The sequence below is a fragment of the Pan paniscus genome, chromosome 12 (genome assembly GCF_029289425.2).
Source record: "Pan paniscus chromosome 12, NHGRI_mPanPan1-v2.0_pri, whole genome shotgun sequence".
In the NCBI taxonomy this organism is placed as follows: Eukaryota; Metazoa; Chordata; class Mammalia; order Primates; family Hominidae; genus Pan; species Pan paniscus.
In genome coordinates, this window is record NC_073261.2 from 16,819,127 (window position 1) to 16,835,564 (window position 16,438).

Below are 16,438 nucleotides of genomic sequence, written 5' to 3' on the forward strand. Positions count from 1 at the left end.
ATTTTACATGTGAAGGAACTGAGGCTCGGAGAGGTTAAACAACTTTCCCACGGTAACACCTGAGATGGAATGGCAGGCACCTGACTTCAGAGCCCCCCAACACGGCCTTTGCTTGTCTGGGAGAGGGAGCTCCAGGTGGAACTGGTAAAGGGGGTGAATCCATTGGCTGGGAGATGTCATGAGTTTGAGACTATATTGGGAGCACCCGGCACATGGTGGCCATCAAGCAATTTTTAGTCTCTCTCTCCCTTCCTTCGCCTGCGTCAAATTGGAAATTCCCTTGAGACCCTCACACAGAGTCCTCTACAAACACATTGAATTTCAGCCCTCATAGGAAAGCAGAAGGAAGAAGGATGATGTTGGAGAAGATCCCTGCCATTTGATTTATTACAACAGTCTGAGGCCTCAGAGAGCTCAGAGCAAAGAGACCCTGGAATGCAGCCCCAGATCCCTGGAAGAGACTTTACAGGTGTCACGTTGGAGTGTGGAGAGTGAGGGGGATGGTCTCAAAGAACAGGAGCAGAGATTATCAGAGACACCACAAACTTGAAAAGTCAGGATGGGTAGGACTTGAGGAGAAAAAAAAATCTTACCTTTACAATATCTTCAAGGACCACAAATGTAAGGGCTCTCCAGAGGCTTTAGGACAGAGTCAAGGAAGTGCTTCCTGGTCGACCCTTTCAACAAAAACTGTGCCCCTGGTCTCACTGCTGCAGGCAGTGATGGTGGTGTCAACATCTGCTCTTCTCGGGCTCCCTCCACGCCTCTGAAAACATGGAAGTGCTTTTACCCATCCAGAAAGAGGGGCAGCTGAAGGAAGGAGGAAAGAGGGTGCTCCAGCGCAGGCGCAGCCTGTTGGGAACCTTCTGCTCTGTCTGCGCATTTGTGATGGTTGAATGGGCTGGCACGGGTGTCTAAGGCAAGGAACTGCAAGGGAGGCTGCAGCCTGCCCTCGTGACCCAGCACACGTCAGATGGCCGGAGTGGGAATGCGTCAGAGATTTGCCTTTGGACAGAACTGAAAGGATATGAAGCAGGGATGAGAGAAGTTCTTTCCATAAAAATCTGAAAACCAAAGGGCCAAACTGATCAACTTGCAGAACGGGAAGGACTGACAAAAATCTCAGGAAATCACCAAGGTCATAGGGGAAGATCATGAGGAAAATGTATGTGAGGCTCCCACCCTAGCCCTGCCACCACACAGTGTTGGCCCTGACTGCCACTCACCTGGGTGCCCCCTGGACTGCAAGCACCTGGCAGGGGCTGGGCTTTATTCCTGAAACAGTAGGGGGTCCTATAGCACAGCACCAGGAGAATATATAGCAATGGATGTCCATCCCATCCTGCAAAGTCCTGCTCAAGGGCCAGCCCCCATATCCCCAGCTAGAAGCCTCCTCTCCTTCTGCAACGTTCTACTGCGGCTCTCCACCTCTCTTGGGACTGGAAGTGAGAAGCATTTTTAACAGTGGCTTACAAGGTCTCAGTGCAGATGGAAAATAGAGAGTAGGTGAGTTGGAGAGGGTGGCACAGACTGAACCCCAGACAAGAAGGCTGTCTGGGGACTCAGCCCTGGTCTGTTAGCAGTTACGGGTACCCAGAGCAGGAAAGCAATGCAGAAGGGTCACTTTACCCCAGGCCCCACCTGGAGCCCAGATGGGGCTGTCCACCTGCTTCTTCATTTGTCTTTCCTCCTAGATCCACATCCTCGCCTCACATCAGGAAGGCCCAGTGCTCACTTTTACCCACCATCCGCCTCCTCCCAGTTGGGCGAGTAGCCCTGGCTGCTGCACAGGGTGCCTCCCGTATGCCAGGCACTCTGCTGGCTGCAGGGCAGCTTAACCTGCAGGGCGGTCAGGACAGACAGAATCTTTGCTTTTTCTTTTCATCTGATCAGGGACTTCTGTCTGATCAGAATTAGGTGTCTGGGCTGTCCCAGGCAATGCACGACAGCCACTGGGCTCTCCTCTCGAAGATTAACCCTTTCCAGATGGCCACAATGGTGGCGGCAGCCAGGCGCCCACCTCCACATAAGTCTTCCCTCTTCTGTCCAAGCCAAATCCACTCACAGGAAAGGATCTGGAACTACATGGAGCTAAGGAGTAATAACTAGAGACAGTTCACTAGGATCTTGTGTGGAGCAGGAAATCAAAGTTGGGGACTGCATCACACTGCTGCAATCCCTATTAAACATTTGTTGTTCAAAGTTCTTTCTCAATGGCCTGCTGGAATTTTTTTTCATTCTTCCTCTTTGGCCTGTCTTCCAGCAGTAGCACCAGCCTCCCCAGCTTCTCCCGACTCCTCCTGGACTTCCTCATAGCTGTAGGCTTCCATGTTCTCAACTCTATTATTCAGAGGAGTTCAGCTCAGTCACGTCTGCGCCAGAGCTCTGATGACCCACCTGTCAGCCACACTAAGGGCCCTGCCATGAATAAGGCCTCCGTCACTGAGGATCCTGTACCCCTCTGCCATAAACTCAGTGACCTGGCTGCCAGCCACCAGGCAGAACCTACTAGACTTCTCTAAAATAGATACCAGGGCCTCCTTCCTCAATCATAGTCAAGGCCTAAGCTTCCTTATCAAAGGCAGGCAGTCCTGGGTTTTATGGCAAGAAGTGTGCTTCCTATGTGCAAGGTGCTGTGGGGAAGGGCTGAGTGTGGAGGCCATGTGTGCAGGTCTTTAGGATTTTAGCTGAGCTGCCTTTTCTTACAGTTTAAGAAAAAAACAGCCAGCCGTTCCCTCCTTGTAATAAATGCCTCTGCATATTTGAAGACAGTAGTTAGGTCATTCTTGAGCTTTCTCATCTTCAAACTAAATAACGGTGGCCCCTGTAACCTTTTCTTGGCAAATTGTAAGGCCCATATGCAGAGGAAAAGCCAAACAAAACCATCTGATGGGGAAGGCCTCCTATCTCTAACCAAGTGTCTGTTTTGAAATGCGGTCTGCACTCGAGTCTTTAATTACATGTAAATTCAGTAGCTTCAAGTGTCTGAGCCAGTGGGAGACCAGGTGCTGCTCATCAGGCCCCTTGGATATGTTCATGCTGCAAAGCTGGGTGATAGCACTTGGCAGACGCTAGGATTTCTTCTCTTCAGATTCATTTTGGGGCAGGAAAAGGGGCTTCCGTGAGTGACCCAGGAGCACAGTCAGCTGACACTTCCTCCCCAGGTTCCCTGAGGGTAGGATGGGCCCCAAGAGCCTCCAGAGAGCCAGTGGTCTGCTGGAAAGGCTGCCCTCTGCCTCCACAGAAGCCAGCAAGAGTGGCTTCCAGATGTCCCTGGTGGAGGCTGGCAGCCTCACCCTGCAGCCAGCATCTCCCAGGGGAGGCTTCCTGCTGCTGCTAACTCAGAGACAGGGGATCTGCTAAGCGCCTGCCCTCGGTGGGGGTGTTCTGATCACATCAACTTCTTTCCCATGGTTCTTTCCAGGCTCCTTTCCCACATTTGCAGTGTGTTATCTTGGGAGACCCCATGTGTTAGTCTGTTTGTGTTGCTGGGAATACCTGAATCTGGGTAATTCTTTTTTTTTTTTTTTTTTTTTTAGACGGAGTCTCGCTCTGTCACCCAGGCTGGAGTGCAGTGGTGCCATCTTGGCTCACTGCAAGCTCCAACTCCCGGGTTCACACCATTCTCCTGCCTCAGCCTCCTGAGTAGCTGGGACTACAGGTGCCCGCCACCACGCCAGGCTAATTTGAGTCTGTGTAATTCTTAAAGAAAAGAAGTTTATTTGGCTCGTAGTTCTGTAGGCTATAGAAGAAGCATGGTGCTGGGCACAGTGGCTCATGCTTGTAATCCCAGCACTTTGGGAAGCTAAGGTGGGTGGATAACAAGGTCAGTAGTTCAAGACCAACCTGGCCAAGATGACGAAACGCCATCTCTACTAAAAATAAAAAAAATTAGCCGGGCTTGGTGGCAGGCACCTGTAATCCCAGCTACTCAGGAGGCTGAGGCAGAGAATTGCTTGAACCCGGAAGGTGGAGCTTTCAGTGAGCCAGGATCGTGCCACTGCACTCCAGCCTGGGCAACAGAGCGAGACTCCATAAAAAAAAAAAGAAGAAGAAGAAGAAGAAGAAGAAGCATGGCCACCAGCATCTGCTTCTGGTGAGGACTCAGGAAGATTCCAGTCATGACCAGTCATGGTCAAAGGGGAGCAGGCATGTTACATGTGAGAGAGAGAGAGCAACAGAGAGAAAGATGGAGGTGCCAGATTAAAAAAATCCAATCTTGCAGAAATAAGTAGAGCAAGACTCCGTACCATGGGGACGGCACCAGGCCCCTCATGAGGGATCCTCCTCCATGACCCAAACACCTCCCACTAGGGCCCACCTCCAGGGCCCACTGGAGATCCCATTTCAATATGAGATTTGGGGGGAATGAACATCAAAACTGTATCATCCAAGGTCAGTGCGTTTCTCTGTCCTCCAGTTTTGCCTGCCATGAGCAGCTTTCCTGTGAGCCAGCTGTCCTTTTGGTCTCCAGGGTCATTTTCTTCCTTCAGTGCCCAGTGTTTGGACTTTAGGCTGACCTTCAGGATTGTGGAGTCACAGAACAAGCTCATATAAGTGTGTAAGCAAGGCAGCAAATTTTTTAAAATAAAGAAAAAGTTATTTAGACAGTACCAGTCAGTCAGTGTGCCATCCTAGCTACAACCCAGGGTGGATGTGGAGTGGAGGGTAGAGGAGTGCATCCCTCACTCTTACCTGTGCTTGTCCTTCCTGCATACTGCTGAGGCCAGGAGCACCTAGATTTGCCCCAGTGGGACTCACCTTTTTATTTATTTTTATTTTTATTTTTATTTGAGATGGAGTCTCACTCTGTCACCCAGGCTGGAGTGCAGTGGTGCGATCTTGGCTCACTGCAACCTCCACCTCCTGGATTCAAGCAATTCTCCTGGCTCAGCCCCCTGAGTAGCTGAGATTACAGGCGTGCATCACCACGCCCAGCTAATTTTTGTATTTTTAGTAGAGACGGGGTTTCACCATGTTGGTCAGGCTGGTCTCGAACTCCTGACCTCGTGATCCACCCACCTCGGCCTCCCAAAGCGCTGGGATTACAGGCATGAGCCGCCATGCCTGACCTGGACTCACCTTTGAGGAGACACAGTTTTGGCCAAAATAGCTGTTAAGTACAAGTGTTCAACTGGTGCCCAACCAAAGGGAAAGCAATCTTTTCCAACAGTGAAGAAGAAATTGGTTGTGTCTGCTTTTCAACAGCAAGGGGGTGAGTCTCAAATATGGTGCCTCCATTAAGGTGTTCAATAATTTCAACTACATGAAAAATGTGCCTTGGGAATGACTTCAGAACTTAACTCTCCAGGGAGAGATGCCTCTACTGTATGGCCCCTGGCCTGGTCTCAGATTGGATCATAAGCTCCCTCATTCTTGTATCCCCATGCCCAAAACTGTGCCTGGCACTTAAGGGCCCATAATACATATTTTTGGCTTTGTTGAATAGTTTAACTCATTAGGGATGCAAAGTCCCAACTGCATATTTAGAGATATTTATGTGGGCACTACATTATGGATCGTATGGGTGAGAAGTAGGAACTCAAAGAGAATAAATCATACTTTCCCCCCCCAAAATGTTTATAAAGCCACCAAGAAGACAGGACATAGACACATCAAATATAAATAAAATACAAAAGGATGTACCCTGACATGCCAAATATGTGTTCACAGAAACAAAGTTCCTCTTGCCAAATTCCTGTTGTCTAAAGCAGTTTTTCCTAAAACATATTCTTCAGAATACCAGTTTCTCAGAGTGCCAATGTGAGGAAAAGCTTTGGTGGTCAGATGAGTGCAGGGCTGGGTTAGGCTGATTTCTTTACCAGAGGGCTTCTTGAAGACTTAAAGAAATCTGTATTGAGATATAATTTGTATAGCATAAAGTTCACCCACTTTAAGTAAACAACTCATTGGCTTTTAGTATAGAGTTGTGTATCCATCACCACAATGTCACTGCAGAATGTTTCCATCACCACCCGAAACACCTCACGCTGTTTGCAGCCATTTCCCATCCACTTCCTTCCTAGCCCCTGACAACCACTAATTTACCTTCTGCCTCTATAGATTTGCCTATTCTGGACATTTCATACAGATGGACTCATTTACTGTGTGATCTTTTGCAACCAGCTTCTTTCATTTAACTTAATGTTTTCAAGGTTCATCCACATTGTTGCATGTATGCACTGATGGACATTTGGGTTGTTTCCACTTTTTGGCTATCATAAATAACGTCGTTATAAACATTCATGAGCAAGTTGTATTTGACCATATGTTTTCAGTTCTCTTGGGTCTATACAGAGGAGTGGAATTGCTGGGTCATATGGTAATTCTACATTGAGCTTTTAGAGGAACTCCCAGACTCTTTTCCAAAGCAGGTGCACTATTTTGCATTCCCACCAGCAGTGTACACGAGTTCCAGTTTCCCTACATTCTCACCAACCCTTATTATTGTCTGTCCTTTTTTATTATAGCCATCCCAGTGGGTATGAAGTAGTACCTAATTGTGATTGTGATTTTGATTTTTGTTTCCCTAATGACTAATTGTTCTGAGCATTTTTCATGGCTTCAGGGCCTTTGATATGTTGATTTTTTCACAAATCTTCAAAAGGGGACACAGTCGGCAGCAGTTCCTAAATGCATTGGACCATGGAGCCAAACTTGCAAAAGCAGCTCCTGGAATGCAAGCCCGTACCCGAAAGCTGGGAAACATTGGCTGGAAACCAGCCTGTGCTGGAAATGTGAGTTTGGTGAATGTCCTTAGGTCATTACTTCTGCAAATTTTGCTCAAAGAAAGGGAATCTGAACTCTCCACTTTTGTAGATTAAGATAATAATAATAATTTTACCCCAAGATATGGCATCCTGGCATGATGAATATTTTGAATTAAAGGCCCTTGGAGACAAGCAGATGCTGGAAAAGGCTTTTGGTTATCTGTATAAAGATTGGACCCACCAAGGACAGCAATTGCTTTCCATCTGTTCCCTGAAATCTCGTACCTGGATGGACCTTTTCACAAGATAATGTCTGTCTCTCAGGCTCATTAAAATTCAAAAGAGAATAATTTACAGGTTAGTTTCTGTCCCCCCTCCCCCACCATCTATTCATTCTCACTAATACTCATTTATTGCCCCTAACAAGAATTACCTACATTCCCCACCTCCTCTCTCTCCTATGAGGCCTTGCTGAAGGTCACCACTGTGCCTTTACACTCACCCCCCTTCCTTTCCCTACTGCTTACCTGCCCCACAAGCCAGTCATGGCCTCTCCTCTGAGCCCTGTGAGAATTCTTAGAAGTTTTATCCTCAGTATAATTCAAATGTGTTCCTTTCTCCAATACCCAAAAACATGGTATGGGATTATTTTTTCAGTAGGGAGACATATAGAAAGGAGGCCATTCAGGTCTTCTATATTTTAAGACCACAATCTTGACTGAACCTATAGGTGACCCAGTGTGCATATGCTGCTATTTCCTGTCCTCCTAGTCATCTTTGTGTAGAATCAAAGACACCCACCTCCTTGGTACCTCTCATTTGTCACTTTTCAACACTTCCTGGCAGGCAGTTAGCATAACTGGTCCTGCTGGGTGATCCAGACCACACTCTGCAACTCTTTCTTCTGAGCCAGGCTCCCCTACTGTCTTTCCATTTATGTCAAGGCAGGGGAAGACCTCAAAGGGCTCTTGCATCCCAGTCTCACTTCCCAGAGAGGCACGAGGCCCTCCAGGATGTGGGGACAGGAACTTTGGGGCAAGCCGGTGTTGTCCAGAAGATCACCAGGAGGGCTAAATAGTAGAAAGGAGAGTCTTATTGGTGATATGTTTGCAAACTGGGAAAAGGTAGCCTCCAGTGTGGAGCAAAGATGCTCCCTCTTCAAAGAGGGCAAGGGCAGCTTGGATTTTGTGCCTTACAGGGTCGGTATTATATAATAGAGTCATGCATATTCAGTAGGTTTGAGGGGAAAGCTATATATGTTTATAAGGGGAGCCAACTACATGAGCAATGGATAAACATACATGTAACACATCCCATGTTCACTTAGGGGCAGGATTTTAGCATTAAAATGAGGTGGAATTTGGCTCTTTACATCAAAAGGTGAGCTATCAGACACAAAGGCAGTTTGTGCACAAGCTCTCCAAAGGGACTTGAGGGCTACAGCTGCTCATCTGGAAAGAAGCCTTGTAAGACCAGTCCTCTGTCCAACCGGAGTTAGGGGGCGTCTGACAATTTGCCTGATTAGCTCTACTGTTGGGAGTTTAACAAGGGTGTGGTTTTTCTTGTAACCATAGGAATTTAGGGAGTTGCCACGCCAGCCAAGCCCTAAACCCTGGGCTTATAGGTAACTTTTTCCCTAACCTTAAGATCTGTCTTAGTTGGTAAAGGGGTGTCTATTTTGGTCTCTCAGATCACACTAGAAACCTCTGAAGTCCTGTATTCTTATTATGAAGCTGATTATAAAGCTTTACAATTTACTTTGTGATTACTGTAGCTTATCGTAAAGCAACTGTAATCAGTAGGATTGGTGTCAAGATGGGTACACAGGTGGGTAGAAAAGAATTGAGAATCCAGAAATAGACTCATATTTACATGGTCAATTTATTTTTGACAAAGGCACCAAAGAAATTTAGTATAGAAAGTATAATCTTCATCAAATGATGCTGGAAAAATTGAGTAACTATATGCAAAAAAGAAAGAAAAGAAAGAAAAAAGTGAAAACCTCCACCTCCATCATTACTTCATACCATATAAAAAATTAACTCAGAATACATCCTAGACATAAATGTAATAGCTAAAACTATAAAACTCCTAAAAGAAAACAGGAGAAAATAGAGAAAACCTTGGTGATCTTGGTTTCGGCAGTGATCTGTTAAATTCAATAGATAAAACACAAATTAGAAATAAGGTATTGACTGAACCTCATAAAAATAAAACATAAACTTTTGTTCTTCAAAAGACATTTAGGAAAATGAAAAGGAAAGCCCCAGACTGAGGTAAAATATTTGCGAAACATATATATAATAAAGGTTTTGTATCCAGAATGTATAAAGAAGTTAAGAAGAAAAGCAACATACTTTTTTTTTAGTTGACAAAATATCTGAAAAAGACATCTCACCAAGTAGTTTGTAGGACTGGCAAATAAGTAAACAAGAAGAGGCCCAACACCTTTAGTCATTAGAGAAATGAAAACTACAACCACAGTGAGATAATAACACCCGCTAGAATGGATGAAATTGAAAAGTCTGACCATATCAAGTGTTTGCAAGGATGTGGAACCAACAGGGACTCTCATTCACAGCTAGTGGGAGTGGAAAATGGTTTGACCATGCTGAAGAGCATTTTGTTGTTTTTTTAAAAGTTAAAAATATATCTACCATATGACTCAGTCATTCCACACTTGGTTATTTACACCCCACAAAAAATGAAAGCATATATTCACACAAAGGCTTTTAAACAAGTGTTCATAATAGCTTTATTTGTAATTGCCAAAAACTGAAAATCACCCAGTTGTACCCCAGCAGGTGAATGGATAAACCAATTGTGACGTAGTCATATAATGGAATGCTAACCAATAATTTAAAAAAGGAACAATTGATACCTATAACAGCATTATTGAATCCAATAGAATGATGCTGAATAAAAGAACATGGACAAAGAAAGAGCACATACTATATGATTTTAGTTACATAAAACTCTAGGAAGTGTACTAATCTATAGTAACAGCAAGCAGATCAGTATTTGCCTATTGGGGGAAGGAGTTGGACAGCAGCAGGGGAAGGGTTAAAGTCACATTTTAGTTTTAAAATATTCAGCATGTATTTTGGGCCACAAAATAGCACAAGGAAACTCTTGGGTGTGATGGACATGTTCATTATTTAATTGTTATGATAGTTTCAGAGACATAAACATAAAAATCTTCTCAAATACACACTTCCATTATGTACAATTTATTATGTGGCCATTATACTTCAATAAAACTGTCACGGAAGAACGACCCTTATCTTCTGGAGATACATGCTGAATGTCTTACAAATAAAATTATCTAAGAACTGAAATTGGCTTCAAGGTAAAGCAGGAATGGGGTGAGAAGTGTGTGTGACGTGGACACAAGGGTGATATAGAAGATTGGCATCAAGTAACAGAAGTAGACGGTAGATTCATTTTTATATATGTTTGAAATACTACATTACAAAATACCAGTAGAAAATCTGAGTCTAACCCTAAGAATGCAGTACATCCTACTGCCATGTTTCTTTCTTTAGAGCTGAGGAGAGGCCTCTTTACTTTGGTCAGAAACCTCATTAGGTTTTATTTAGTTCAATAAAAATGTGTATAGGTGAAATAGTCCATATGAATTCATTACAATTGATGTGAAACAAAATTAATTAATAATTAATCCATGCAAGTCTTTTGGTAGCCTGCATTTTATCAAAGAAGGGACCCGTGGCAAAGGCTGGGAAGGGACCTTTAACAGGGGAGCATGAGTTCCATGGCAGAGTTGCCCTCAAGTAACGCTTTGTAGATTGGTACAGCACATGTGCATCAAAGTAGTGAAAGGATTATGAAATGTGAATAAGGAGTTAGAAGGTGGACCTTGAAGTCCTCCTGGGTACCCATTTCCCCAAGAGTGAGCATCATTATTCTTCATTCCCATACTTCTACAGGATCAATGTTGCAGCCACAGTAGGTAGAAAATTCCAACTCTGCTAACAATTGGGAGCGTGTCCCTCTAATGAAAGGGCCTGTTCATGCAATTTTCTTGATGTCTGGTGAACGCTCCCACATTATATCTTCAAAAGACTTTACTACCTGAGAGGGTTTGATGCTAACTGCTGAGTAAAAGCATCCAGTGCTGAGCACGCAGAGAAGGGAGTGGGGATATAGGTCCACTACAGCCCAGACTTTGGAGTCTGCCAAAGCAGTCAAACAATGGTGGTCAGAAAAGGTGTATAAGTCACTCGACTGACTACTTAAATCCAAAGGAATTTGTTTATATGGACCAATCGTTTTAGTAAGATGGTTTGTTATGTGCCTTTATAATTTAACATATTAATTTTATTTAGACAATATTGGAAAAGATAATGCAATCTGGTGATCTCAGCAAAATTCTCTCCTCTATAAAAATAATGAGAAAAGTGACAAAAATAATCAGAATCAACTTTTTAGAACTCTGGAAATTTACCAAAGTGTTGCAGCCATCCAAGGATTGTTTGCTCAAGCAAAACAACTGAATTTCACTAAGAATAGTGAGGTTTGTGACATTTTAACTTGCCCCATTCGCATCACCCTCTCTCCAGCTTCATGGTAGCCTTGAAAACCAGCAGCCCCCAGTCACAGAGAAAACCCGTCTAGTGGTTCTCTGAAAGACCCCACTTGCAAGGCTGTCTTTATTTAATCTGACTTGGAGTTTGCCCAGTGTGAAAAGCCATTTCTTCAGGGGCATTTGTTAAAAACATTTAGAGGCAATTGTTTAACTTCACAGATGCTTGAGATAGTGGATAATAGTTGCAACAAACAATAGGCTAATTAAAAAGCTTAAAGTGAAAACTGGAGAATGGATGTTCATAGGGGCTTTGAAAAGCTCTGACATATTCTGGGAAATCTGGAAGGCCATGAGCAGGAGTAAGAAAGGCTTTGCACATGCACAGAGCTGTGTGCAGGCTCAGAAAAGATCTTAGAAGGTCCTAAACCCTCATCTATGGCTCCCTTAAAGTTCTGGACAAGAAGATATCGTCAAAATCTAAGTTTAAGGTGGAATTGTCAACTGCTTGGATGAGTGTGGAAGACATTCCCCAACATGCATGTAGAGCACCTCAGCAAAAACTTGGAGATGTAAACCAAAAAGAAAAATCTAAGGTCATCCTACCCCAACCATCTGAATGGATCCCTCCTCTCTATCAAGGGCATTCCAAAGTTTACCTGAAAAAGAAGTTCAGGCCATGATGGGAAGGCAGAGCTGGACAAACCTGGTAATACCCTCCTCCTTTTTGGAGTTACTAACAGAACAGACTCTAAATCTGATAAGAAACATTTACAATCTAGTCTGTCTGAAGCCTGCTACCTGGAGGCTTCATTTGCATGACAAAATCTTGGTTTCCACAACCTCTTATCGTAACCCAGATATTCCTTTCTATTGATAGTAACTCTTTCAACCAATTACCAATCAGAAAACCTTTGAATCCACCTATGATATGGAAACCCCCACTTCCACTTGTCCCACCTTCCTGGACTGAACCAATGTACATCTTCCATGTATTGATTGATGCCTTATGTCTCCCTAAAATATGTCACACCAAGTTGTTACCCAACCACTTTGGGCCCATGTTCTCAGGATCTCCTAAATGCTGTGTCATGGGCCATTGGCCACTCATATTTGGCTCAGAATGAATCTCTTCAAATATTTTACATAGTATAACTCTTTTTCATTGACAGAGACTTACTAGTTCCTGATCCTTAAAGAAATTTCTCTCCAATCATTACATGACCATTAAGCTACCAAAGCAGAGACGTCAGTGGCTACACAAGACAAAGAACACAGACTTATAACACAATTACATCAGAAAAGTTACTAAAAAACAAAAACACCAACAAACTGTAAAAACAACATAACCTGAGGAGTAGAGAAAGAATCTGATTTTTTAAAGTTGCCACATTGCATTTTTAATGTCCAGTTTTAACAGAAAATTACAAGACATGTAAGGAAACAAGAAAATATGTCTCATACACAGGACAAAATCGATTAATAGAAACTGTTCCAGAGGAAGCCCAGACATAAAACTTATTAGAAAAAGTCTTTAAATTTAGTTCAAAGGGTTAAAGAAAACCATGCCTAAATAACTAAAGGAAAGGATGAAAATGGTGTTTATCTAACACAGAATATCAGTAAAGAGATAGAAATGATTAAAAAAAAAAGAATCAAATAGGAATGCTAGAGTTAAAAAGATAACTAAAAGGAAAATTTTAAGAGGAGCTCAACAGCAGATTTGATCAGGTGGAAGATATAATCAGCAATCTTGAACATTGTTCATTTGAGATTTTCCAGACTGAGAAACAGAAAGAAAAAAAATTATGAAGAAAAATGAACAGAACCTCAGAAACCTGTAGATCTCTATGAAACATACTAACATATGCATAATGGGGAGTCTCAGAAGGAGCAGAAAAAGAGAAAGGTGATAAAAATATGTGAAGAATTAATGTCTGTAAACTTAACAAATTGTATGTGAAACATTAAACTGCACTTCCAAAAAAAAATTTTAAAAAGCCAATAGACTCCAAGTAAGATACATTCAAAAATATCCACACCTGGACACATCATTATTAAAATACCAGAAGTAAAAGACAAAGAGAATCTTGAAAGCAGTAGGAGAGAAGTGACTCATCCCACAGAAGCAATCCTCAATAAGAACAACAGCTGACTTCTCACCAGAAACCAAGTTAGCAGGATGGCATGCTGGTGTTGGTTACAATGTGGCATTTGCTAATATTGTGCTTGTCTCCTGAAACTCTTATAGAATTGAGATCTTGAGCTTGTTTTGTTTGTGTGTTCATTTGTTTGTTGGTATGGTAGAGATTCTCATACAAAAAGCCACTTACAAGGAGGTTCCTTAGGTCCATCTCTCTTCTCTGCAGCCTTGCTGCTGTTGTTCCTGTTGGTGCTTCTACATGAAGGGTCTTCAACTGTCTCATTCTCTGGTTATGAAGTTAGTAGGACATTAACCTAAGCAGTTTTCTCAGTGGGCTTTCCAGGCATTTCACAGTGATGGTCCTTCTAAGCCCTGACACCACTGGTGCCAGTAGCATGCAGGCATGGCAGGTCACTCTTCCCAGTAGAACAGACCAGGCTCCACAGGAGAGAAATCCAGGAGCTCCTCACTTGGATAGGGTTCGTGTAAAGTGACAGAGTCAAAGATGCTGTGGGGTTTTAAGTCTGGAAAAGCAGAATCAACTGGGGAGGTTCTGGATGTTATCAGAACCAACTTCACAGCTTTCAGCACTTTGTAGAGAGGATTAAATGAAATAATGCAGTCATGCACCAAACATGCTTAGAACAGGTGCTGTCCAAGAAATGTTGGCCTTAGCAATGAGAGGATGGAGCAGAACAGCTGTTTATAAAAGAGAAGACCCATCGAGGAAACTATTTTACAGAAACCACAGAAGTCGTCTGGCCTGGGATTAAGAACTTGATGATTTTCTAGGGCAACTATTGAGAATGCAGCAAGGAGTCCACTGGGAAGAAACCAACAGCATGGCAGCTGCAATAAGGGCCCAGTTGAGGCCAGAGAATCGCAATGAACTCTGCCTATTGACAAGTGGTTCTCCAAACTCTGGTGTTCTCGCCCTTTAAATGGAAATAATTATACTACCTATCTCATAAGATCATTGTAATACCATTTTTAAATGCTGAGTACTTTGCCTGACACAAGATGTTAACTCAATAATTGATGGTGGTGGTGGTAATGGTGATGGTGGTGGTGGTGATGGTGATGGTGGTGGCGGTGATGGTGGTGGTGATGGTGATGATGGTGGTGGTGATGGTGGTGATGGTGGTGGTGGTGATGGTGGTGATGGTGGTGGTGGTGATGGTGGTGGTGGTGGTGATGGTGATGGTGGTGGCGGTGATGGTGGTGATGGTGGTGATGGTGGTGGTGGTGATGGTGCTGGTTGTGGTGGCGGTGGTGGTGGTGGTGGTGGTGGTGATGGCGGTGGTGGTGGTGATGGTGGTGATGGTGGTGGTGGTGGTGATAGTGGTGGTGATGGTGGTGGTGGTGGTGATGGTGGTGGTGATGGTGGTGGTGGCAGTCATCGTGATGGTGGTGGTGATGGTGGTGGTGGCAGTGATGGTGATGGTGGTGGTGATGGTGGTGATGAGGTGACGATGATCGCAGTGGTGGTGGTGATGATAATAGTGAAGGTGATGTCTCAAGGGAGATTGTATGAGACTCCTGTAGGGTAGAACCTACTCTGAAAGAACTCACCTCAATTAAGCTTGATTGGAGTAAAAGCCAAGGCTAGACACCTAAGCTTCAGAGGGACAGAGAAGCTACTCTAAGTAAGAGAGGATAGGGAGTTGATTTTCCTGGGTGAGGATGGAGATTCTAGTGGGAAGAGGATCAGAAATGAGGCCTCAAAAGACAAATAACTTTGGGAACAAAGAAAAATTATTCATTGGGGAATTAATTTTTTGTCTTTGGAATGTGCAATGTTAACCCCTTTCATGGTCTCTTTACATTATCTTCTGTAAAGTCTGTGCTTCTCGCTAATGGTTTTGGAAAAGTGTACCTTTTTGGTTATCTTCAAGAGGCATTGAGTTCTGTGTTGAGTTTGGCATGTGATAAAAACAGACTGACCCCATGCATGCAGGATGCAGAAGAAAAGGCGCAGCTGATACCCAGGATGTATTATTATTACTGTGACACAGTGAATCTAAAAGAGGGGTCAGTGGATGAGGGACAGGAGATGCAGCTAAGAGCTAAGAGTGTGGTTAGTGAGACAGTGAAAGAGCTGAGTGACTCAACCCTAAAGGGAATTGTATCAGGGAGAAGAAAGATGGTTTAAACCTCCAAGGAAGCCAGAGGATTACAGACGAGTTAAGCCAGTGTTGAGTGATGGTGTTGAGGGTCTTGAGCAAAACAGCAGGAGACAGTGCACTGCACCCCCATGGTGGAGGCTGGTGTTTGTGCCTGAGAACCTTGCTCTTGAGTCAGGAGTGTATGACCTTGGACTTGGGTTAGGACTTGGACTTGGGTTAGGACATGGGTTAGTGTGCAGTTTGTACTTCTTTTGTGTGTGTGAGTCTGGGAGAGAGACCAAATTTCTTAGGCTCTAGCAGCAGGAATATTCCTTGTGCTGTAATGACATAAGGTAACTTGATTCTCATGTCTGAGGTATCAATTAGAGAAAAATAGATTAGGAAAGGGAGTTCAGAGGTAGCAAAAGCTGGCAAGGCTTGTTCAGTCAAGCTTGCAGTTCAGTACAAAAAGGATTTATTTGAATGCCTACTGTGTGCTTAGCACTATACCTTTGTCTCCAAATTAGAAACATAAGACTGCTTTCATCTAATTAGCAAACATGTTATAAGTGCCTATTGCATGTTAGGTTCCACACACCAAAAATTGTCCTGGATGCCTGGAATGTGACTTTTCTTCTTCCCTTTACCTCCTTGCAACTGCCGTCAATATTAAAGCCTATTTATAATTCATTCAACATTAATTTTACTGAAAAAGCATTTGGTTTAGCCAAAACAAACATCAAACTCCATATACTTTTTTCAGTCTGAGAGTGGAAAATCAAAACTGACCTTGTGTTATGATTTACTGTATCTCCCCATCCTGGCCCCACAGGTCCATAAAGAAGAGAATCTGGTGGCTGTTTTTTCTCAACAGTACCATGACTTCATAATCTGAACTATATCCAATAATACTGATAGGATGGTTTTAAATTATATT

General features: G+C 43.5%; 1 pseudogene; it reads left to right on the plus strand.

The window, feature by feature from the left end:
• The window catches only part of LOC129397111 (small ribosomal subunit protein uS11-like), a 43,118-nt pseudogene extending 30,184 nt beyond the window's left edge, over positions 1-12,934 (plus strand).
• Positions 12,935-16,438: the final 3,504 nt, after the last annotated feature.